At 39.4% G+C, this 24789-nt stretch overlaps 1 non-coding gene across 1 annotated transcript; it reads right to left on the reverse strand.

The window, feature by feature from the left end:
- Window positions 1-301: 301 nt before the first annotated feature.
- Window positions 302-406, reverse strand: LOC113258120 (U6 spliceosomal RNA). The gene has a single exon (XR_003317134.2). It is a non-coding gene; the product is annotated as a U6 spliceosomal RNA (small nuclear RNA).
- Window positions 407-24789: the final 24383 nt, after the last annotated feature.

Raw genomic sequence — 24789 nt, forward strand, 5'->3', positions numbered from 1 at the left:
GATGAGTAGAAGAAAGGAAATAATGAAGATCGGGGCAGAAAAAAATGGTGTAGATATTTTAAAAAATAGAAAAAAATCAATAAAAACCAGAGCTTGTTCTTTGAAATGATGAACAAAATTGACAAAACCTTAACTAGATTTATCAGGAAAAAAAGGAGAAAGGGTCCAAATAAATAAAATCAGAAATGAAAGAGGAGAAGTAACAAAAGATATCCCAGAAATATAAAGGATTATAGGGGAATATCATTAAAAAATTACATGCCAACAAACTGGACAACCTAGAAGAAACGGGTAAATTCCTAGAAATATATAATCTTGTGGATTTGCATGTCATCCCTGTGTAGGGACCATGCTAATCTTCTCTGTATCATTTCAATTTTAGTATATGTACTGCCAAAGTGAGCATGAAACACACAATCTTTCTTTCTTTCTTTTTTTTTTTTTTAAGATTTTATTTATTTATTTGAAAGAGAGAGATAGAGAGAGCATGACTGGGTGGTGGGGAGAGGGAGAAGCAGGCTCCCCATTGACTAGGGAGCCCGACGTGGGGCTCAATCCCAGGACCCGGGAATCATGACCTGAGCCGAAGGCAGATGCTTAACCGACTGAGCCACCCATCTTTCAAAACTGAATCAAAAAGATATAGAAAATCTGAATAGATGGATGGATTACAAGTAACAAAATTGAATAGGTAATAAAAAAACTACCAAAAAATAAAAGTCCAGGATCAGATGGATTCACAAGTGAATTCTACCAGACATTTAAAGAAGAGTTAATACCTATTCTTTTCAAACTATTCCAAAAAATAGAAGAGGAAGGAATGTCTCTAAATTCATTCTATGAGGCCAGCATTATCCTGGTACCAAAACCAAAGACACCACAAACAAGTATATATACTGTATGAACCTCTCCATCTGGCTGCTTATTTCTGTCCTTTAAAGTAAACTGGTGACTGTAAGGAAGTGTTTTTCTGAGTTCTGTGAGCTGCTCGAGCGCACTAACTGAACTCAAGGAGGTGCTTGTGGGAACCTCTGACTTACAGCAAGTTGGTGAGAAGCAGCACAGGAAATGTCCATGCTACCCAGAGCAATCTACACTTTCAATGCCATCCCGATCAAAATACCAATGACATTTTTCAAATAACTGGAACAAACAGCCCTTAAATTTGTGTGGAACCGGAAAAGACCCCAAATCGCCAAGGAATTGTTGAAAAGGAAAAGCAAAGCTGGGGGAATCACGTTGCCAGATTTCAAGCTATACTACAAAGCTGTGATCAGAAAGACAGCATGGTACTGGCACAAAAACAGACACATAGACCAATGGAACAGAAAAGAGAACCCAGAAATGCACCCTCGGCTCTTTGGGCAACTAATCTTTGACAAAGCAGGAAAAAACATCTGGTGGAAAAAAGACAGTGTCTTCAATAAATGGTGCTGGGAAAATTGGACAGCTACATGCAAAAGAATGAAACTTGACCACTCTCTCACACCATACACAAAGATAAACTCCAAATGGATGAAAGACCTCAATGTGAGACAGGAATCCATCAAAATCCTAGAGGAGAACATAGGCAGCAACCTCTACGACATCGGCCACAGCAACTTTTTTCATGACACATCTCCAAAGGCAAGAGAAACAAAAGAAAAAATGAACTTGTGGGTCTTTATCAAAATAAAAGCTTCTGCACAGCCAAGGAAACAGTCAAAAAAACTAAGAGGAAGCCCACGGAATGGGAGAAGATATTTGCTAATGACACTACAGATAAAAGACTGGTATCCAAGATCTACAAAGAACTTCTCAAACTCAATACACAAGAAATAAATAAACAAATCATAAAATGTGCAGAAGATATGAACAGACACTTTTCTAATGAGGACACACAAATGGCTAACAGACACATGAAAAAATGTTCAAAATCATTAGCCATCAGGGAAATTCAAATCAAAACCACACTGAGATACCACCTTACGCCAGTTAGAATGGCAAAAATTGACAAGGCAGGAAACAACAATTGTTGGAGAGGATGTGGAGAAAGGGGATCCCTCCTACATTGTTGGTGGGAATGCAAGTCGATCCAGCCACTCTGGAAAACAGTGTGGAGGTCCCTTAAGAAGTTAAGAATTGAGCTACCCTATGATCCAGCAATTGCACTACTGTGTATTTACCCCAAAGATACAGACATAGGGAAGAGAAGGGCCTTATGCACCCCAGTGTTCATAGCAGCATTGTCCACAATAGCTAAATTGTGGAAGGAGCCGAGATGCCCTTCAACAGACGACTGGATTAAGAAGATGCGGTCCATATATACAATGGAATATTACTCAGCCATTAAAAAGAATGATTTCTCAACATTTGCTGCAACATAGACGGGACTGGAGGAGATAATGCTAAGAGAAATAAGTCAAACAGAGAAAGACAATTATCATACGGTTTCACTCATTTATATGGAACATAAGAAGTAGGAAGATCAGTAGGAGAAGAAAGGGGAGAAGAAAGGGGGGGGTTAAACAGAAGGGGGAATAAACCACGAGAGACTATGGACTCTGGGAAACAAACTGAGGGCTTCAGAGGGGAGAGGGGTGGGGGAATGGGATAGGCTGGTGATGGGTAGTAAGGAGGGCACGTACTGCATGGCGCACTGGGTGTTATACGCAAGTAATGAATCATGGAACTTTACATCAAAAACTAGGGATGTACTGTATGGTGACTAACATAATATAATAAAAAAAATATTTAAAAAATGCAGAAACAAACAAACAAAAAAGAAGCACAGGTAATAACCTGGACTTGTGATTGGCATCTAAAGTGGGGGAAGGCAGTCTCAAAGGACTGAATCTTTTGCCCATGGAATCTGATGTTATCTCCAAGTCGATCGTAAGACTCAGGTGGATTGAGTTAATTGTAGGACATCCAGCTGGCTATATATATATATATATATATATATATATATATATATATATATATATTCCAGTCATTTATTTAGCTAGAACATGGGGATTAGAGCTGAGGCATAGTCCCCAAATTATCAATTTTAATAGAGAATAGAAGCTATAATATTTTGAAGTCATTGTCAGGGTTGAGGGTACTGGAGGTTAATTATATTTCTAGGGAGAGGTCTGTCATCCCAGCTAAATCCTGAGAGCAAGTTCCTGGATGGGAGAGTAGCAAGTGAGAGGACCCGCATCCAACACCAGGACCCAGGCCCTGGGTCCCCCTGTGGTGCCCATAGGAGGCTGGGTATATGGCAGCCCTGAAATGCGCAGGGCTGAGATTTTCAGAGGTGGAATGAGTGGGACCATCTGTGGGAAACAGGCTAGCAGAAATGGGAGAGGAAGCAAGGGAAGAGCTGCATGATGACATGAGCAAGGCCGCAATGTCATTCTAGTGAGATTGCTGGCATGTCTATTTGAGGATTTTAAAAAGTGTATGTGTGTGTATGCACGTGTGCACATGCGTGTGTGTGTGTACATATATATATATGTGCGATAATATAATATTTTGGAGGCAAGTATTCTTTTTATAAGATTTTATTTATTTATTTGAGAGAGAGAGCACAAGCAGTGGGGAGAGGAGAAGCAGACTCTCGCTCCCCCCTGAGCAGGCAGCCTGACACAGGGCTCCATCCCAGGACCCTGGGATCATGACCTGAGCCAAACGCAGACGCTTAACCGACTGAGCCACCCGGGTGCTTTGGATGCAAGTATTCTTCACCATACAGTTTTCTATTGACCTAGCTTCCTTCATTTTCTGTCCTTTCCCCACTTTGGCACATGTTTTGATTGATGTCCTGGTTGTTTCTCTTGTATGTGGAGCTTGCTAAGTATTCACCAAGGTTTCCAACCAATAGCAACAACTCTGTGTTCCACGCATTAGTAGTTGTAAATTCAGTTTCACGCTTATGCTGGTTCCTAGACTCCCAGGAAATTAAGGTATTTCTGTTTTGGTAGAATAGTTTTACATTCAAAAATATTTTCTTTACACATTTCCATTTTGCTCATTAAGGTCCAAGGGACTGGAAGGCTTTTATTTATTTATTTATTTTACCAGGTTTACATCTGCATCTCATGTGTCAGTCCCTTCCTCGTATTTCCTACGTGATGTGTCTCTACAGCTGAGAGCAGAAAAGTGTCATTCAGGGAGAATGAACCTTACTTTCCCCCTGATCTTCATAGTGAGTGAACTCTTCTTGTGTTCAGAAGTCGGCCTCTGGAAGTGTTCTTTTAACCCGTTACTCCACCAAAGATAGGGCTTTTGTCCTGTCTCCTGCTTCTCTGGGTTTACAAACCACTCCCTAGAAGTAGAATTAACTTCTAGTACCTTTAGTCCTGACTGTGTCTTGAAAAATGTGTGGCTTCTGTTTTCTAGTAAAAATTGATGGTCTTTCTCCTCCATCCAGGTATTGCCTGTCTGAGAAGAGAGGTGAATTCTGGGTTCACTGCTCATTGATGTCCCTCGAGAGGTGCCGGCAGAGTGAGCTATCTTTTCCTGGATGGTGGCAAGAAGAGCGAATTTTCCACGCTGCAGCCATTTTTTTCCCCTAGGTTCTATGAATATCTGAAGTCAAATTCATTTTGGCAATTTAAAGATTAATTTTCTTTGAAAAACTCTTATCTTCTACTTGACAAATTAATGTTTGAGTCATAAATATATTGGTCTTATTCCATAAAATTCATTACTCTGCTATTATGTTAACAGAACCCTTGCTCTGACACATGCTACAAATCTTCTTACATTAACTAATAATGAACGGTACAAACAAATCACATTCCTCTAATTATTAGCTTTTATTTCCCCCACTGACCAGAGGAGAAATGTTTCAGTCTACTTTACCCCAAATGTAATAACATATTAAATAACACATATTATTACATCAGTTTCGTCTATCCTTTTGAATAATCTCTGATAGTGGTGGCCAAATCCCTCCTCCCCATTCTTTTCCAAATGTGAAGATCTTATTACATTCTTTCAAGTTTTCTTTTTCCAGATTCAACATTCTGAGTCAACTGTTCCTCAGACTCTATCATCTTGGCCATCTTCCTCCTTCAATTCCAGTAACTCAAGGACCCTTGTGACACGTGGCAACGGGACACCACATATGTGTCTAATCAATGGGACTAAGGCTTCTTTTGTTCTGAACACTCCCCTTCATTGTGGCAACCTAATTGTGCCCCTTTTTGGGGCACTGACATCGATTTTTTGAATCACTGAATTCGCACCTACTAGAAATTATAAGTCATTTGCACTTGAATTTCTACTGTTAAGTCAGACATCACCAATGCTAAGCACCTGTAAATCTAAAGTACGTTTAACAAGCTCACTTTCAGGACCTTACCTTTACGTGCGCTTAACCACCTTATTTTAACCTGTCGGTGACTTCATGAATCCTGATTCTGTTATGAAGTGTGACAGCAAGAACTCTTTGTTTAATTTCATGCAAAAATTAGAATACTATTCTTTTATATCTTCATCAAAACATTAATTAAAATATTAAAAATGGCACAGGACTAAGTAGAGATTCCCGGGCAAGCTAATAGGTGTTTCCTTTTAGGTTGAAATTATGCATTTTAAAGTTCTCTTTAGTTATGCATCAACAAGTTCCTTAACCAGGTTTGAACACGTCTAATTCTACTGACAGCCAGGGACCACATTTTATCAGGTGAAATAAAAAGATATTTTGGTTTAGCATGCATAATATTAAAACATTTTTTTAGATAGCATTAAGTGGGTTTGTATTCTCCATTTAGCCATAATTCCCTCCTTCTGCTCTTAGACTAGTTTAATAACATATGCTATGTACCTACGTGGACTCTTCAGACGTTCGAGTTGGCCAGCCCTATCTGAGTCATTCCACTTAGGATACAGAAACCTTACGAGAATATCACTCCTACCCTAAAAACGAGGAGAAAAGCCAGATAATCTACAAAATCATAAATTTCCTGGAATCCATGGAAGAGCCAAGGTCACATGACAAGCAGGTCTACTGAATATCAAAAGGTGACAGACCCTCTGAGGAGAGATGGGACACATAAGGGGCCTCATCTTTGTCAAAATAGAGGAGAAAGAGGCAGCTGCCATAGAAGTGGCTAAAAAGTAAACAGCCAAACTTGAACAAATCCTTAAAGGTCAAGTGTGGGATAGCAAGACAATTTAGAATCTGCTGGAGCCCCAGACTCAAAGAGAATGGCGCTAAATCTCATGATCTTTTCTAAGCCTCCACTTGGTGTTCATAAGACAGAATGGGGACAGGACAGGATCAGAGAGATTCCTCCTCCTTGGTAATGAAAATAGGTTCACAACTTCTCTCATTTAAAGCAAAAGCCATCTGTGCTTGAGGGACAGGCAGGGAAACCCATCTGGCTCAGGGGCCTAAAATGATGGAAAGCAGAGGTCTACTAACATTGATAAGGGGCAGAAAACTGTCCATGCACGACCCTTCATAGATACAAGGCAGAGTTTGACTGCCATGATGGGGCAGAGGGTGGGGTAAGAGGAGATAGAGGGAGCGCTGAGATAGCCCCATCCCAGAGGCCAGACCGAGAGTCCTTCCTAGGTTTGAGGCTATACCACGAGGACAGGGAACCCCTTCCTCTGCCCCACAAGGGCTTGTCTTAAGTCTCTCAACAATTTGATGAGGAGGTATTATCGTCCCTTTTTTACAGATGATCCTGTTGGGAGTGAGGCAATGTGCTTTGCCCAACATCGCTAACTTAGAGTAAAGCAAACAAAAGATTTAAACCTTTGTTTAAACCATTGACTCCTAGTCAAGGAGCGTTTGCACCACACTGCACTATATTAGAAAGCTGAAGGGAACCTTCTAAAACAACAAGACCATCACTAACATTTATCCAATGAGCTCCGTATTTCCAGATATGTTTAATTTCATGTGATTCTCCCAAATGCCCTTTTTAGTAATAGTATTATCATTATTCCAAGTTTACTGATTGAACTGGCGTTTTAAGTAACTAAAGTAACGTTCGGTCTTCTCCCTAGTTTCTGTTACCTCTTGTTCTCTAGATCCATTTTTGGGGTGGGGGGAGGGGGGACGTGTTTTGTTCTTTGGTCCTCACTCTTCTGACTTGTGTTGTTGACCCCTTGTACTCTGAATCTTGTTTTCCTGGAGTGGTGGTACAAGCCTGTTTTTTCTATGTTTGATTCTTATCCTTTTGAAACTACAGTACCTAGGATCTCCTTTCCGACTCAGCTTATTTTTCTGAACTTGACAGAGTTTGGCAGTTCACAGACCGTAATGTGCATGGTTTGTGATTCTCTAATCCAGTCTTGAGGAACTATAGCCACAGTTTTAACACCTCTTGGCCAGACTTAAAGTCTTGATGTCTAAGTTCTCACTGGCATTATCTCTTTCAAGTTCCTGCAGGATCAAAGCACATGGTGCTTAAGAAACAGGCAGATGTAGGCTTCGCTCCTGATTCTGCTTTTTCTAGTCTGATGACACTGAGCAAATTACTTTCTCTGCATCTCAGTTTATACTTTTGGCAAATGGAGATAACACTATCCACCTCATATGGTTGTTATTAGGACTGAATGAACAAAGTTTGTGAAGTGTTTAGGACAGTGTTATACGGGGAATGCTCAAGGAGTAATGATCACTACTATCGTTTCTATTACTATGATTATTATGGTTTAGAAGGAGTTTGGCGAGATCTAAATTGATATCTTTATTTTTTTTAGTACGATAGGTTAATCGTCAGGTCAAACCAGTCAAAATCATCTATCTACACAATAGTTTCCTGACAAACGAAGCTCACTTTTCATATATCCATGTTTTCATTTGAGTTCTGTTGATTGACTGCTTAGCAAAGACCCTGGGGAGAGGGGTGGAAGGAAGAGGGATTTAATTACCAGATAAGGGGCCATTAGGATTCTTACAAATTTTAAATTATATAATCCTTTACGTTGCCACCGTTCAACATTTTATTATGTTCATTCTTCCCCCCATGCTCAACGTGGGGCTTCATTATATGACCTTAATATCAAGGGTCACATGCTCTACGGGCTAAGCCAGCCAGGCACCCTCTCACTCTTCCTTTTTTATTTATTTATTTTATTTATTCTATGTTTTTTTAAAGGATTTTATTTATTTATTTATTATTTGCGAGAGAGAGCGCAGGGGAAGGGGCAGAGGGGGACGGAGAGGGACAAGCAGACTCTGCCTGAGCCCAGAGTCCAATGCTGGGCTGATCCCACTCCCCCGAGACCATGACTGGAGCTGAAATCAAGAGCTGGATGCTGAACCAGCAGAGCCATCCAGGGGCCCTGACACTCTTCCTTTTTCAAAGCAATTATGAGTGTTATAAATATTGTTATTATTTTCTTATAAAAGAAAATTTTGTACGTAGTACAAATAGATGTTTTGTAATTTCAATGTATAGTTAATTATAAAAATGTTAATCGATTGATACCATGTTATTGTTCAAACGTAGAGAGTGGTGAGAATATTTTAACTGAGATATAACATAGGTTTTCTGGGCCTGGCATCCCGTTTCATTGCTTAATTAATAGTATAATTTTTTCCCTTAATTTTAAAAATATGCCTTTAACTGTTGTTTCAGGCTGGAAGACCTTTGGGTAAAACCCTAATTGCTGTCAAGGAAAACACAATTTTCCGGCCAACTTAATATAACCACACAGTTCTACATTCATGTAAGATGTGTACAAAAGCAGAACTGTCCTGTAATATTGAGAAGGAAAGTTTTGGTCAAGCTGGTGCCTCTGGATTTTGACTGTAGGTGCATAAACATTGACAGTTTGTGCCTAATGACCAGGAAAACAGCTACTCGCAGCAAAAGTTCAGGATTAGTGTTGTTCACTTACTGGCCTAGAAGAACGACTTACTATAATTCTCTCAGTGATTTGAATTGGGAGGTCCCAGAGCCAGCTGGGGCAGAAGGGGCAAGCGACTAAGCACACGAGCTCTCCTGCTCACTTGTGCCCCATCTTCCTTAAAATAAGTAGGGGCTAGACTTGCAGGCTATACTTAGGGATACATCTGAAAAGGTAATTATCTATGAAAAGGCTGATGTCTTGATTCTCATGTAGCAAGGTACACATGACTGACTGCAGATTATTTCCCAAGGGGAGATTTTGGATTGGAGTATGGATTAAAGAGGCTGGCACAGGCTTACCCTTCACCTAGAAGGAAGGGGTGGTAGTAGAAGGAAGAGCAAACAAAAGGGAAATGAGAGGTGGTGAAGAAAAACAAACCTATTTTAGGATTTTACCTTAGGTTGGTCCTTTTTTTTTTTTTTAAAGATGTTATTGATTCATTTGAGAGAGAGAGAGAAAGCACAGAGGAAGAGGGAAAAGCAGAAACCCCACTGAGCCAGGAGCCCAAAGTGGGGCTCCATTCCAGGACGCTGGGATCATGACCTGAGCTGAAGGCAGACGCTTAACCATCTGAACCCCTCAGGTGCCCCTTGAGTTGGTCCTTTGTATGATGAAGAGTCTTCCATCATCAGATTCAGGTTAGAAGTATTGAGTTTTCAGAAATCACAGAGATACATGAATTAGTACATTTTCACAATTTTCTGTTTATAACATATAGGAAGCTTCTATTTTAAAGATTGATGTTAGAAATTTTTTAAAAAAGAAAGTGAGTTATGGTCTGCTAAGAAGTATGACTTTTATATATTGACTAGTATATATTTTTACAAGTTCTATATCTAGAAGTATGTAGTAATGTAGATAAAAACATCTAACCTGGGTCAAAAATTCTTTTTTATGCATGTTTTTCCCTCTTATTACCAAATATACACTTAAAGTTCACAATTTTTCATTATCTGCTTTAGTTGTAATAAAAAGTGATGAGGCAGGTAGAAGAGACATTATTAGCCTTATTTTCCACAGTGAGGAAACTGGGTTAAACAAGCCTAATGATTCTGTTAAGTAACATATAACCAGCATGTGTTAGGATTAGGCATAAAGCCCTCATCTATTGTCTACCGCCTTTTTTTTTTTTTCATTTAAATTCAAGTTAGTTAACATACGGTGTACTATTAGTTTCAGGGTAGAGTTTAGTCATTCATCAATTGCTTATAACACCCAGTGCTCATTACACCAAGGGCCCTCCTTAATGCCCATCACCCAGTTCCCCCATCCCCACACCTACCTCTCCTCCATCAGCCCTCAGTTTATTCCCTATACTTAAGAGTCTCTTCTCTTATGGTTGTCCTCCCTTTCTGTTGTTATCCTTTTTGTTTTCCTTCCCTTCTCCTATGTTCATCTGTTTTGTTTCTTAAATTCCACATGAGTGAAATCAGATGGTATTTGTCTTTCTCTGTATCATCTACTTCTTAAGATTAGATTAAACCCAGATGAATTTCTACTATGCCACATGGACTGTAGCAAAATGAAATGTGTAATACATGTTTATATTAGTTTAATTACATTTGAGATTACAAGGCACAAGATGTTTAGAGAGTAATAGAAATTTTCTTTCCTTCCTTGTCAAATTCTTGGATGTTATCGGCATTTGACCACATTTATTTCACAACCCAGAGCTGTGGTTACAATGAGACTTAAGAATTAAATCAGTTATCCAAAAAATAAAGTTCAAGCTCTAAATATGCTCACTTCAAATATATGTTATCTATGCGTATGAATGAAGAGTCAAGATGTGGGCCTAAAATACCAAATAGTTATTTTATTTTATTCTATGACCGTTTACCCGTCTAATAGCTCAAGTGTAATCCTCTCCTTTTTTGCCCATTCTCATACGCTCATTCTGTCTGACTGGAGTATCTCTTCCTTCATCTTTTCTTGTTTTGATTTGCATCTTATATAATCCTCTCCCTATTCTGAACAGAATGGCTGCTGACAGCTGGTTTTATGGATATAAGTATTAGCTTCATATATCTTTCCTCTTTGAGCATGATAAAAATCAGAGTATTAAGGGGCACCTGGGTGGCTCAGTCATTTAATGTCTGACTCTTGATTTTGGCTCAGGTCATGATCTCAGGGTGGTGAGATCAAGCCCTGAATCAGGCTCCGCACTCAGTGGGGAATCTGCTTGAGATTCTCTCTCCCTCTCCCTCTGCACCGCCCCCCCCCCGCCCCCACACGCTCTCTCTAAAATAAATAAATAAATCTTTTAAAAAATCAGTTTAGAAGTTTCATTGGGTCTAACTGACAATCTACTCCAGGAATCCCTTTTTCGTTGTCCCTGTCAAGTGGTGTTATTCCCATGTTTATTTTTTTATTTTTATAAAGATTTTATTTATTTATTCGACAGAGATAGAGACAGCCAGCGAGAGAGGGAACACAAGCAGGGGGAGTGGGAGAGGAAGAAGCAGGCTCATAGTGGCAGAGCCTGATGTGGGGCTCGATCCCAGAACGCCGGGATCACGCCCTGAGCCGAAGGCAGACGCTTAACTGCTGTGCCACCCAGGCGCCCCTATTCCCATGTTTAAACACAGTCTGTGATGAGAAGCTTACTGCAGCAGCCCTTTTCAAATTTGAACTTGACTCTTAGCATTTGCATTTGTTGAAACAAAATTTTTCTCCCTGTCTCCTCACCCTTTGTTCATAGTCCTACCCTTAGGATAACATGTTAAGTCTTTTTCTTTTCCCACCTGCTATACCTCTGCATATTTGTACCTAGATGTCGTACACACCTTCTCTGCTTCAAACCCAACAGCACTCATTATGTCAACCACTGATCGTACAGCTCAGCCCTAAGTCCCTTTCCTTTTCATATTTATTCTCCTTCAGACATAATGCCTCTGATATCCAGAGCCTGTTTTTAGGCTATAAGAGCCATAAAATGAGCTGGAACAGAGACAACCATTCTGATTTAAGGGACACGTACATCTGAGCTTTCTAAGGAGGAGAGGTGGGTTACATGGGATTATGACATGAGGAGAGGTCAAAGGAAGGGGTCTGCTTTTCTAGTTTTGACCCTCTTTGGCTCTCATGACTGGGGCACAAGAAGACATAGAGAAGGATACTGAAAACAAGCTCCAGTTAAACTTAGAGAGTTATGGATGGGGTGAAGGTGACTTACATTTCTTGCCCTCTCATGAAGGAGTAAGCTTTCCAATCCACCCTTCCCCAAAAGTCACATGCCCGGTAAAACATCAGCCAATGACGAATTACGCCGGCAGCATCACCACCAAATGGGGAGCAGCCACAGGCTCCATTCTCCTGCATCCACCCATCTCTTGGATTATTTTGCATTTCATTTGGTATTGAAGACAGGAAGAAGGCATTTTGCTAATTCTCTTTGAAAGCCCAGATTTATGTGTACCAGGATTAGCATAGTTCTCTGTTAGATAAACTAGCTATACTGTAGGGAAGATCTTTCATGAAAGATCTTGGAAAACTGGAGGCTTAAAAATGTGGATACTGAAAAAACTTTGAAGTATACATAGGGCTAATTCTAGAGCTTGAATTTCTAAATACCTAGCTGATCCCGTCAAGATCTTATTTAGCCTCTGAAGTCATATCTGTTTGTTTTTAATATGAAGGTAATAAATCATGTCATTTTTAACATTGTAAGGTATGTGTACACTAGGCAGACACAGAGCTGAATTATGACTTTGAAGCTTTTCAGCTGCAACATTTAGAAACCAGTTCAGCTTGTGGAAAACCATGGACATATTTTGGTTTGGCTCAGAGCCCTCTTTTCATCTTTCAGGTCACTGAGTGCAAAGGGGAAAAAAAAAAAAAAAAACAAACCCCAAGCTGTAAATATTTTTGAAGTACAGGTTTATTTTTCCCTCTTGCAAAACTAAAATTAATTATTTGATTTTGCCCAAGGGATCTAGTTTGTTCCAAGACAGGAGACTGAATCTTTATCACTGAAAAATGCTGTTTAGACTGGTTTCAAACATGGGACTTGTTGATTCCCAAGGAAGTCTTATCAGAAACCGAAAGATGACTGCAAAGAGGCTTTTCAGTCTCAACATTTCTTCCTGCATTAAGGTTGGATCTTCTCTTTTCATGCCATTGAAAGTCTGGTCAGTTTGCAAATGTTGTCTATCCCTCATTTTGCTTTTGCAAAAAGTCTCCTTAAGCTTCTCACCTGTAGTGAATGAGGGACCATTAAGATAGTGAAAATTGACTGTTAGTGCTGGTTTTGCTTTTATCTTACTTATGACTTTAACCTCGTAGTGTTTTAGTTTTCACATCTCTTGATTATGGGTAATAATAACCGCTTTGCCTACAACCTACAGATGCTGTTGATACCGGTGGAAATGATATATACGTACGAAAGCATTTAAAATAAGTTCATTTATAAAAATGGAAAATTAATACCATAGATCCAGAGGTCCTTGGGTAGAAGTAAGGGCAGAACTTATATGGAGAAGAGCTTGAATTGTGTTTGTGCTGAACGGGGAGAGAGGAGGGTTATCAGCCCTGAAATTGCTTCTTTTTTCTCATGGCATACATGTAGGCAGGCACATGCAAATACCATTTCTAGTTAGGTCTGCACCCACAGCTGACATTCTAGTGATTAGACCTGGTATGTTTCTCTTTCAAATCAATCCTGACTTCTTATATATACCGGGAAAAGGTAGGGGCTCTAGAAACAAGTAATTCCCAGGGGACCAGATAAGCTTCAGGTTCCCCCTCATCTAAAGAATTCCTCAGAGACCAGGTTAGTCTGGGCCTCTTTCTTCCTTACTCTTGACTGACAGCTTGAGAAACCTGCCTAGCTGTTCAGCTGGCAAAGAAGAGCCTCTTTACTCATCCATAGACTAGGTTGCTGCTTTGTCATATGGTTTGAGATGTACTCTGGGAGCCATGCAGCAAAACGTCTTGTTCAGGAGCTTGTCTTGCTGCCTTTAAGGTCACTATTTGAGACTCCTTTTTTGTGTGTGTGTCAACATAGTCCTCTCCAAATTCTATTTTTAAAATGCAGACATCTCCTTGGAGAGACAAAGGCAAACTTGTTTGGGTCAGTAGTGGGAAGGGAGTAGATAGAAAAAGAGACACTGGAAAGGAAAAGTGTGGATGCTTAAGACAATATTTTCCTTCTTTGTCACAGTTCTAGCTCAGAATGACCTGGGCTCGGGTCTTCCTATGCCAAAGCACATGTTAGTACCTGCCCAACATGGACTCAGATCTCTGGGGTGGGGAGGAGTGAGTAAGACCTGGCCTGTGAAATCCTCTAAATAGCACTTCTTCTGGGAGACTTCATCTGACTCACGTAAACTTTTAATGACCTTTCTTTGTCTTCTGCCCTTTTGGCCCAATTAGTGGGTTTGTATTGGATTATATGTTAGCCAATCGTTATGTAGCACCTAGGCATTTTGAACGATAAGGGAATAAAGCAAGCAGGGTCAAGTGACTGACCTCTGACAGCATACGTGATGAATTTATTGGCTCCCTAAATCTGCACTGGGGTCTCCCCGTACAGCAGGCTACATTAACGAGGGTGCAGTGGCACAGCAGGTGATACAATTAGCTTTGAGTGAATTTTAATGCCAAGTCTTCTTTCCTAGTGCTGCGTTCCCTCACCCTTTTTGGCTCTTTCCTTCTGATGAATCTGTTGCTAATCTTTGCTGGTAAAGATATTTTATTCAAAGGCGTAGATGACTTTTTCAACAAATTTTCAGGTGAGTCAGATGTCCAAAAACAACTAATAAAATAAATGACAAAATTATCTCAACTATTGAATTCAACACGATGACAGTTAAAAAACAATAAAATATACTTTGCATTTAGATTATAAAATGTACTCAGAAGGACAGGATGGGGGAAGATATGATTTGCTGGCAATTTATGTCAAAAATACCTGAAGGCTTTAACAGGCCACGAGAAGCAACCATGAGGGAAATAAATGCAGGCTTGGACTTCCAATAAGTGCAACAAGGTTTAGGTCATGAGCAGTCACAATTACTTGCACTCTGAAGCCATCAGACAAATGTTTTGTGCTACATATTGGGTCCTATAGAACAGATACTCATCAACTAGAATATATTCAGGAAAAGATGCTTTGGGGGTGTGTGACATAAGCAAGATGGCGAAGTGGGAAGTCTTGGACATGCCTTCTCCCCATAAACACCAATTCAGCAAGAATTTACAAATTTCCTTTGTGAGTAACCCAGAAACTAATTGGAAGGCTGCTGTGTCCAGAGCAAACACAAAACCAGACTCACTGAAGCTGATAGAGAAACTTTGGAGCCCCTCACACTGGAGTCCCTGTCCCCAGCACAGCCATATGATCGGGAAGACACTCTTTAGCTCCTAGTTTCTCCGTGGGGAAGGAAGATCTTGGTTTGTACACCTAGCATCCCAACTTTTTTGAGGGGGCTATCCAGAAGACTGGCTTCTGTCCTACTAGTCTTGCAACTCTGACAGGTTTGGAACAGCCTAGTCATGTGGAGAAAAATGGAGATGGCAGCTTGGACTGGTAAATGCAATAGATCCTTCTCCCTGTTCAGCATAGAATGATTAGGATCTGGGCAAACACCAGCTCTCAGCTATACCTTGGGGAGGGAAGAAGTTGATCCATGTGTCCAGTGCCCCAACTTTCCTAGGGCTGACCAAAGAATTAACATCTGTCAGTCATGCCAATCTTGGAAGTCTAATGGGTCTGATGCAGTCTAGCTGCTGGGAAAGGATGGAGATGGTGGATTAGGTGTGTAGGTGCCATAGATCCTCTCCCCTGGTTAGCACAGGATAAGCAGATGAAAAACATCCCAGCTCTCAGCTTCCCCCAGGATAAGAAAAGAGTTGATCCATGCATCTGGCATCCCAACCTCTCTGGGGTTTCCCCAAGAACTGGCAACTGTTTTGACAGTCTTGGAGCTTTCATAAGTCCAGCAGTGTCTAACCAATGGGGAGGAATGGAAATAATGGTTTAGACTGGCAGTCACCATAGTTACACCTCCTTCTGCTTCCCCAACTCACCACAGAGCAAGAGGACAAAAGCCACAGTGACCTGCTTTTACCTGAGGAGGAAAATAATTAATAGAGGCCCCCCAAATCTCTGGCTGGGCTGATAGATAAAGCTGTTCTTCTGTATGAGGCCTGTCTTTGAAGACAGGTGCTTGCTTTGTCTAATGTGCAGACACCAACAGAGCACCAAAGAAAATGAATCAGACAAAGTTGTTCTAAACAAAGAAACAAGATAAATCTTCAGAAACCAACCCTAATGAAATGGAATTATATGTTTTACCTGAGAGAGAGTTCAGAATAACTGTCATAAAGATGTTCATTGAGGTCAGGAGAACAATGCATGAACAAAGATAATAGCAACAAAGAGATAGAAAGTATGAAAAAGTACCAAAGCAGAAATCATGAAGGTGAAGAACACAATTGAACTGAAAAATTCTCTAGAGGGGTTCAATAATAGACTAGATCAAGTGGAAGAAAAGATCAGCAAACTTGAAGACAGGTCATTGGAAATAATTCAGCCAGAGAAGCAAAAAGAATGAAAAAAAGTAAAGAAAGCTTTAGGGAACTAATTGAACATCAAGACCAATACACATTATTGGAATCCCAGGGGAAGAAGAGAAAAAAAGGACCTGAAAGTTTATTTGAGGAAATAATGGCCGAAAACTTTCCAAATCTGGGGAAGGAAATGGGCATTCAGATTCAAGAAGCCCAGCAAAAACCTAAGTGAGATGAACCTCAAAAAAGTCTATAGGGGCGCCTGGGTGGCACAGCAGTTAAGCGTCTGCCTTCGGCTCAGGGCGTGATCCCCGCGTTATGGGATCGAGCACCACATCAGGCTCCTCCGCTATGAGCCTGCTTCTTCCTCTCCCACTCCCCCTGCTTGTGTTCCCTCTCTCGCTGGCTGTCTCTATCTCTGTCAAATAAATAAATAAAATCTTAAAAAAAAAAGTCTATAGATCTTCCTCAACTTATGATGGAGTTATGCTTTAATAAATGCATCATAAGTTGAAAATGCATTTAATACACTTAACCTATTGAACATCACAGTTTAGCATGGCCTCCTTAAACATGTTCAGAACAGTTACATTGACTTACAGTTGGGCAAAATCATCTAACACAAGGTGTAACAAGTATTGACGATCTCACTTTAATTTATTGAAATTTACTGTAATTTGTTGAATATGTACGGACAATGAAAAAAGAACGGTTGTATGGGTACAGAATGGTTGTAAATATACTCTAGTGATTGTGTGGCTGACTGGGAGCTGTGATTTGCCATTGCTGCCCTGCATTGTGAGAGAGTATCATACTACATATTGCTAGCCTGAGAAAAGATTAAAATTCAAAATTCAAAGTGCAATTTCTACTGAATGTATTGCCTTCGCACCATTATAAAGTCAAAAATTATAAGCGAACCATCATAAGTTGAGGGCTGCCTGTATTCTGAGACACATTTATAATCGAATTGTCAAAAGTCAAAGACAAGGAGGGAATCTGAAAGCAGCAAGAGAAAAGATTTTCCGTCACATACAAGGGAGCCCCCATAAGGGGATTTTTCAGCAGAAACCTTGCAAGTCAGGAGGGAGTGGGAAGATATATTCAAAGTGCTAAAGGGAAAAACCTGCCAACTAAGAATAACATATCTGGCAAAATTATCCTCTGAAAATGAAGGAGAGAAAAATATTTTCTGAGACCAAAAAATATACACCCTCCCGACAGCACACATGTGCGCGCACACACACATCACGGAGTTCATCACCACTAGACTTGTCTTATCAGAAATACTAGAGAGTTTTCAAGTTGAAATAAAAGAATGTTAAATAGCAACATACTGGCATAAGAAAGTATGAAATTCATTGGTAAAAGTAAATATATAGACAAATACAAAATACTGTATTACTGTATTCTGGTTGGTAAATCACTTTTAATTCTAGTTTAAAAGTTTAAAAGGAAAAAAGTATTAAGAATAACTAAATAAAAACATGTTAGAAGATACACAATATGAACAGATGCAAATCGTGCCAACAATAACATGAAAGGTGTGGGGGGAGAAGTTATAGTGTGGGGTTTTTGTATGTGATTGAATTTAAGTTGTTACCAGCTTAAAATAGACTATTATAAAGATAAGATATTTTATGTAAGCTCCAAGGTAGCCAAAACAAACAAACAAAATATATATATTTAATATATATCTTTTTATATATCTTTAATGTATATCTTTATATATATATTACACAAAAGAAGAATAGAAAAGAATCAAAGCATACCAAGATAAAAATACATAAATAAACATATACATATAAAATATATATTAGATACATATGATATATATATCAACAAAACACAAAAGAAGACAGCAAGAGAGGAAAAGACAGACAAAAGAACTACAAAACTAACAGAAAATACCTTAAAAATGACAATAATAAATCCTTCCCTATCAATAATTACTTTAAATTAAATGGATTAAACACACTGTCTTAATCTGTTTGGGCTGTATTCTGCTATAACTAAATATCTCAGAATGGATATCCATTTTAATTTCACAGAAACTTATTTCTCACAGTTCTGGAGGCTGGGAAGTCTGAGATCAAAATGCCAGCATGGTCACATTCTTGTGAAGTTTTTGTCCTGACTCATAGCCAGCATTTTCTTGTTGTGTCCTCATACAGCAAGAGGCTAAAGATCTCTTTGGAACCTCTTTTATAAGGCACTAATCCCATTCATGAAGGCTCCACTGTTATGATTTATGCATTTCTCAAAGGTCCACCTACTAATACCATCACCTTCGGGATTTTGACATATGAATCTGGGGGGGGGGGCACATTCAGATGATAGTATTCCCAAATCAAAAGACATGGAGTGACTGAATGGATTAAAATATCCCAACTATATCCTATCTGTAAGAAACTCCCTTCAGATTTAAAGACATACATAGGCTGAAAGTGAAGGGATGGAAAAATGATAATCCATGCAGATAGTAACCAAAAGAGAGCAGGAGTGTCTATACTTATATCAAACAAACAGACTTTAGGTCAAAAACTGTCAAAAGAGGTGAAGAAGGTCATTACATAATGACAAAAGGGCCAATTCAACAGGAAGATAAAACAATTGCAAATATATATGAACCTAACATCAAAACACCTAAATTTATAAAGCAAACGTTGACAGAATTGAAAGAGGAAATAGGTAGCAATACAATAATAATAAGAGACTTGAATACTCCACTTCAATAATGGGTAGAGCATCCAGACAAAAGATTAATAAAGAAGCAGAGGACTTGAATAATGCTAGAGACCAATTGGACCTAATACATTTATACAGAATATTCCACCCAATAGTAGCAGAATACACGTCCTTCTCAAGCATACATGGATCTTTCTCTGAGATATTAAGTCATAAAACATATTAGGTCATAAAACAAGTCTTAACAAATTTAAGAATTGACCGGTGAATGGATGAAGAAAATGTGGTATATACATACAATGGAATACTTTTCGACCTTAAAAAGGAAGGAAATTCTGCAATGTGAAACATGGATGAATCTTGTGACATTACGCTAAGTGAAATAAGCCAGTCACAGAAAGAAAAATATTGCATTATTCCACTTCTATAAGGTACCTGAAATTAGTCAAATTCATGTGACCGAAGAGTGGATAATTGTTGCCAGGGGTTGCGCCGGAGGGGGGGGGGGGGCTGGTGGTGGTGGTGGTGTTTCGAGGAATTATAAATCCAGGGTATAAAGTTCCAATTAGGGGCGCCTGGGTGGCACAGCGGTTAAGCGTCTGCCTTCGGCTCAGGGCGTGATCCCGGCGTTATGGGATCGAGCCCCACATCAGGCTCTTCTGCTATGAGCCTGCTTCTTTCTCTCCCACTCCTCCTGCTTGTGTTCCCTCTCTCGCTGGCTGTCTCTATCTCTGTCAAATAAATAAATACAATCTTTAAAAAAAAATAAAGTTCCAATTAAACAAGATGAACAAGTTCTAGAGGTCTCCTCTACGACTTTGTACCTACAGATGACAACAATACACTTAAAAAAATTAAGAGAGTAGATCTTACGTTAAGTGTGCTTACCACAGTAAAATAAAATAATAAGAAAGAAATTGTATGGCCTTTCTGTCCTCGAATCATGGCAAAAGGAACATAGAGCATTGGGTGATTTTTTGCATGAGTATAGAAAGACTATTTCAGTTGATGAATGAAAAATACCCCCATTCCTGAGAGTTGTGAGCTCCTGCTTACCATGTATTTCTCAGACCATGGCTGATATACCAGGTTACCATGCTCATGATCAGAAAATAAGTTTATTTTACAAATGAATGGAGTTTGTGTTTCTGTTTTCTAAAAAAGAGAAAGAGAGTGAAAAAGAAAAGATGCATGGGAGTGTGAATGTGTCTGAGAAGCATATCAAATGTAGAAGTTCGAAAAGAAAAAAAGAGAAATGAGGCATTGAATATATGCACTGTTTCATTCTAGAGAGAAGAATTAATGCCAAAATGTTTAAATTGATTCAATATAAGAAAAATTATTTTTTAAAAGATTTTTAAAATTTATTTACTTTAGAGAAAGAGAGAGAGAGAAAGAGAGAGAGAGCCAACGTGGGGAGGACCAGAGGGAGAGGTCCAAGCAGATTCTGTGCTGAACGTGAAGCCCGGCACGAGGCTGATCTCACAATCCTGAGATTGTGATCTGAACTGAAATCAAGGGTCAGAGGCTTAACCGACTGAGCCACCCAGGTGCCCCAATATAAGACAAATTTCTATCCTAACAATCAGTTATCCAAAAATGAGCTCATGTATCATGTGACCTAGAGAATTTTCTAACACTGGAGATTCAAGTGCAAACTGATCATTTTCTACTGTATGGCTGTATCGCGTGGTATAGAGCAGGGATGTGATAATTACTTGTTAAATGCTAAATACATGTTGGGCACGTGATAGAAGGAAAGAGAGAGAGGCTGGGCTTGACAAATAATTCTGAAGTAAGTTGTGCAAGATGGTGACCAATACCCTTTAAAAAGAATATTTTATTGTCAAATTATCTTGTGTTCCCCTGTGTTAAATAGATTCAAACAGATTCCTTTACTGATGGAACACACAGAGGGTTTAATATAGCAAATTTCACATAAATACACATCTCCAAGAATAGATTATGCAAAAATGGTAGAACTTATTCGGGCATAAAACAACTTTTGGCAAGACACTGGCTGGAACATCATTCTTTAGAATACTTATTTGGGAAACACTGGTCTAAATTTGTTCCATTTTACTTCTAATTCTCAATTCCTTTTATGTTTTCAGAGAGATGGGTGCTATTTGTCCTTATGCTTCTACTAAACTTTGTAGTTCTAGCCACCTCTTCCTGGATAGCATGGGTGTATATAGAAATGTATTTACCAGCTTCAGTGAAAAATGTATCTCCTCTTTCTCAGCTCTATGACATCTTCTTTAGTATACTCTCAAGTTTGAGGTCTAATTCACTCCTACGAGTGATTCATAGCGCTTATGATTTTCTTTGAATATTTTTATAATACAAAATCATTATCTTCAGGAACTTTTCCAAGACTTCTTGTAAAAAGGAAAATTCTCTCTCAGAATGTTTAAAAGCTGTATCTAAACATATGCAGATTATTTTCCTATTTTATTACAGGTTTGTGGTCAAAAGGAGTGGTCATTATCCTTAGATAAAATGGGTAGAGACGAATTTTGTGTATTGCTTTCTCCAAAGTAAAGGAGTCAGAGTGTTTCTAGGCAAACACCATAAAAATCTCCTGTATTAACTGGGAAATTCTTGAACAGTACATTTCTTGAACAGTATTTTTCAAAGCTTAACCTCATGTTTTAACAACCCCAGGTGACTTATGTTTCTGGCTTTCTTATTTGTTGGTTAGCCTTCAATGCCTGAATTCAGAGAAATGAGAGATGGAAAATCCCCCAACAGGTCACCCAGTTCATTTCTGTAAAGAAATTCACAGAGGAGCATCATAATGTAGTCCCTAGCATCAACTTACTTAAGGATAACTTGAAGGAGGGGGGTTTACATTTTTACATCAGAAAAAACTGGGGCCAATTTCAATCTTAGGATGAATTTTAAGTCCACTGAAAGATTTCCATATCCTACCTGTGCTGTATTTGTGTGTGTGTATACATGTATCATAAGCTGAGCAATTATGCCGAATGCATTCTGGCTCTTTAACACTGAGCTTGTAAGGGGGAAGGGAAGACAGGAAAGGAGGAATCACAAGACTGAAAGATGCCAGTGTCAGGGAAAAGGGCCTAGGTCTTTATGCCCTTGGAGTGACGAGTTTTGAGATGTGGGCTGTTTCGTGACTTGGAGCAAGTTGCTCTCTTCAGCTAAGGGCAATTTTAGGAGAGGGACTCAGCCTACTGAAAGCTATCAGCTGGTGGCATGGGAGGGATTGAGTGCCCTAGTCCTGAAGGGATCTGAGCTGAGCAAAACACCATAAAATTAATTACAGTCCATGCTTGCACTGTTACATCCACTTGTTTCATACAATATGTTCCAGCAATAGCTTCTCCAGGATTCTGGTTGGTCTCTTCTCCAGGAAAAAATTACAATCTAGTCACCTTTTCCTGGAAGCTGTGGCTGTTTTATAGAAATGTGTTTCCCAGTTTTAGTGTAACAGTGATCTCCTCTCTTAGCTCTATACTTTCTCCTTTGGTATATGCTCGTGTTTGGAATCTAGTTCACTCCTGGAGCAAGTCAGAATACTTATAAAGGTTATTGAAAACCATACGTTACCTTGGAATTAACTTAACCAGAGATGGAAAGGATCTATATTCTAGAAACTCTTGAAAGACATTGAAGAAGACACAAAAAGTTGGAAAAATATTCCATGCTCATGGATCGGAAGAATTAACATAGTTAAAATGTCCATGCTACCCAGAGCGATCTACACTTTCAATGCTATCCCGATCAAAATACCAATGACATTTTTCAAATAACTGGAACATATAGTCCTTAAATTTGTATGGAACCAGAAAAGGCCCCGAATCGCCAAGGAACTGTTGAAAAGGAAAAACAAAGCTGGGGGCATCACAATGCCAGATTTCGAGCTGTACTACAAAGCTGTGATCAGAAAGACAGCATGGTACTGGCACAAAAACAGACACATAGACCAATGGAACAGAAAAGAGAACCCAGAAATGGACCCTCGGCTCTTTGGGCAACTAATCTTTGATAAAGCAGGAAAAAACATCTGGTGGAAAAAAGACAGTCTCTTCAATAAATGGTGCTGGGAAAATTGGACAGCTACATGCAAAAGAATGAAACTTGACCACTCTCTCACACCATACACAAAGATAAACTCCAAATGGATGAAAGACCTCAATGTGAGACAGGAATCCATCAAAATCCTAGAGGAGAACATAGGCAGCAACCTCTATGACATCGGCCAAAGCAACCTTTTTCATGACACATCTCCAAAGGCGAGAGGAACAAAAGATAAAATGAACTTGTGGGACTTCATCAAGATAAAAAGCTTCTGCACAGCCAAGGAAACAGTCAAAAAAACTAAGAGGCAGCCCACGGAATGGGAGAATACATTTGCAAATGATGCTACAGATAAAAGACTGGTATCCAAGATCTACAAAGAACTTCCCAAAATCAATACACAAGAAATAAAAAAACAAATCATAAAATGGGCAGAAGATATGAACAGATGCTTTTCTAATGAGGACATACAAATGGCTAACAGACACATGAAAAAATGTTCAAAATCATTAGCCATCAGGGAAATTCAAATCAAAACCACACTAAGATACCACCTTACACCAGTTAGAATGGCACAACTTGACAAGGCAAGAAACAATTGTTGGAGAGGATGTGGAGAAAGGGGATCCCTCCTACATTGTTGGTGGGAATGCAAGTTGGTACAGCCACTCTGGAAAACAGTGTGGAGGTCCCTTAAGAAGTTAAAAATTGAGCTACCCTATGACCCAGCCATTGCACTACTGGGTATTTACCCCAAAGATACAGACGTAGTGAAGAGAAGGGCCATATGCACCCCAATGTTCATAGCAGCATTGTCCACAATAGCTAAATCGTGGAAGGAGCCGAGATGCCCTTCAACAGATGACTGGATTAAGAAGTTGTGGTCCATATATACAATGGAAAATTACTCAGCTATCAAAAAGAATGAGTTCTCAACATTTGCTGCAACATGGACGGCACTGGAGGAGATAATGCTAAGTGAAATAAGTCAAGCAGAGAAAGACAATTATCATATGATTTCTCTCATCTATGGAACATAAGAACTAGGAAGATCGATAGGGGAAGAAAGGGATAAAGAAAGGGGGAGTAATCAGAAGGGGGAATGAAGCATGAGAGACTATGGACTCTGAGAAACAAACTGAGGGCTTCAGAGGGGAGAGGGGTGGGGGAATGGGATAGGCTGGTGATGGGTAGTAAGGAGGGCACGTATTGCATGGTGCACTGGTTGTTATACGCAACTAATGAATCATCGAACTTTACATCAAAAACCAGGGATGTACTATATGGTGACTAACATAATATAATAAAAAAACATTAAAAAAAAAAAAGAATACTTATAAAGGTTAGCCGGACCAACTACATCCCGTGCTGCGGCGGCTGGTTGTATGGTCACTACTAATACTATTTCCCTCTTCAATTATCCATTCTTGATTACCTTACTCTTAGTTAACACATCTGGTGGTCTAGGTGTGTAATTTACTAAGTGAAATAGCTCTGCATTCCTGAGAGTTGTGAGCTGGGCACCATGCTTTTCTCAGACCATGGTTGATATATTATTTGCCCATTTACTATCACGATTGGGCAGAGAAATGTCAGGATATATTCTGATGGATTACTTAGATATCAAATGTATTTTTCTTCTTAGATTCAGAAGCCCTACCTTCTCCTGATAAACATATTCAATGACCCCCTTTAGAA

The sequence above is a fragment of the Ursus arctos genome, unplaced genomic scaffold (assembly GCF_023065955.2).
Source record: "Ursus arctos isolate Adak ecotype North America unplaced genomic scaffold, UrsArc2.0 scaffold_26, whole genome shotgun sequence".
In the NCBI taxonomy this organism is placed as follows: domain Eukaryota; kingdom Metazoa; phylum Chordata; class Mammalia; order Carnivora; family Ursidae; genus Ursus; species Ursus arctos.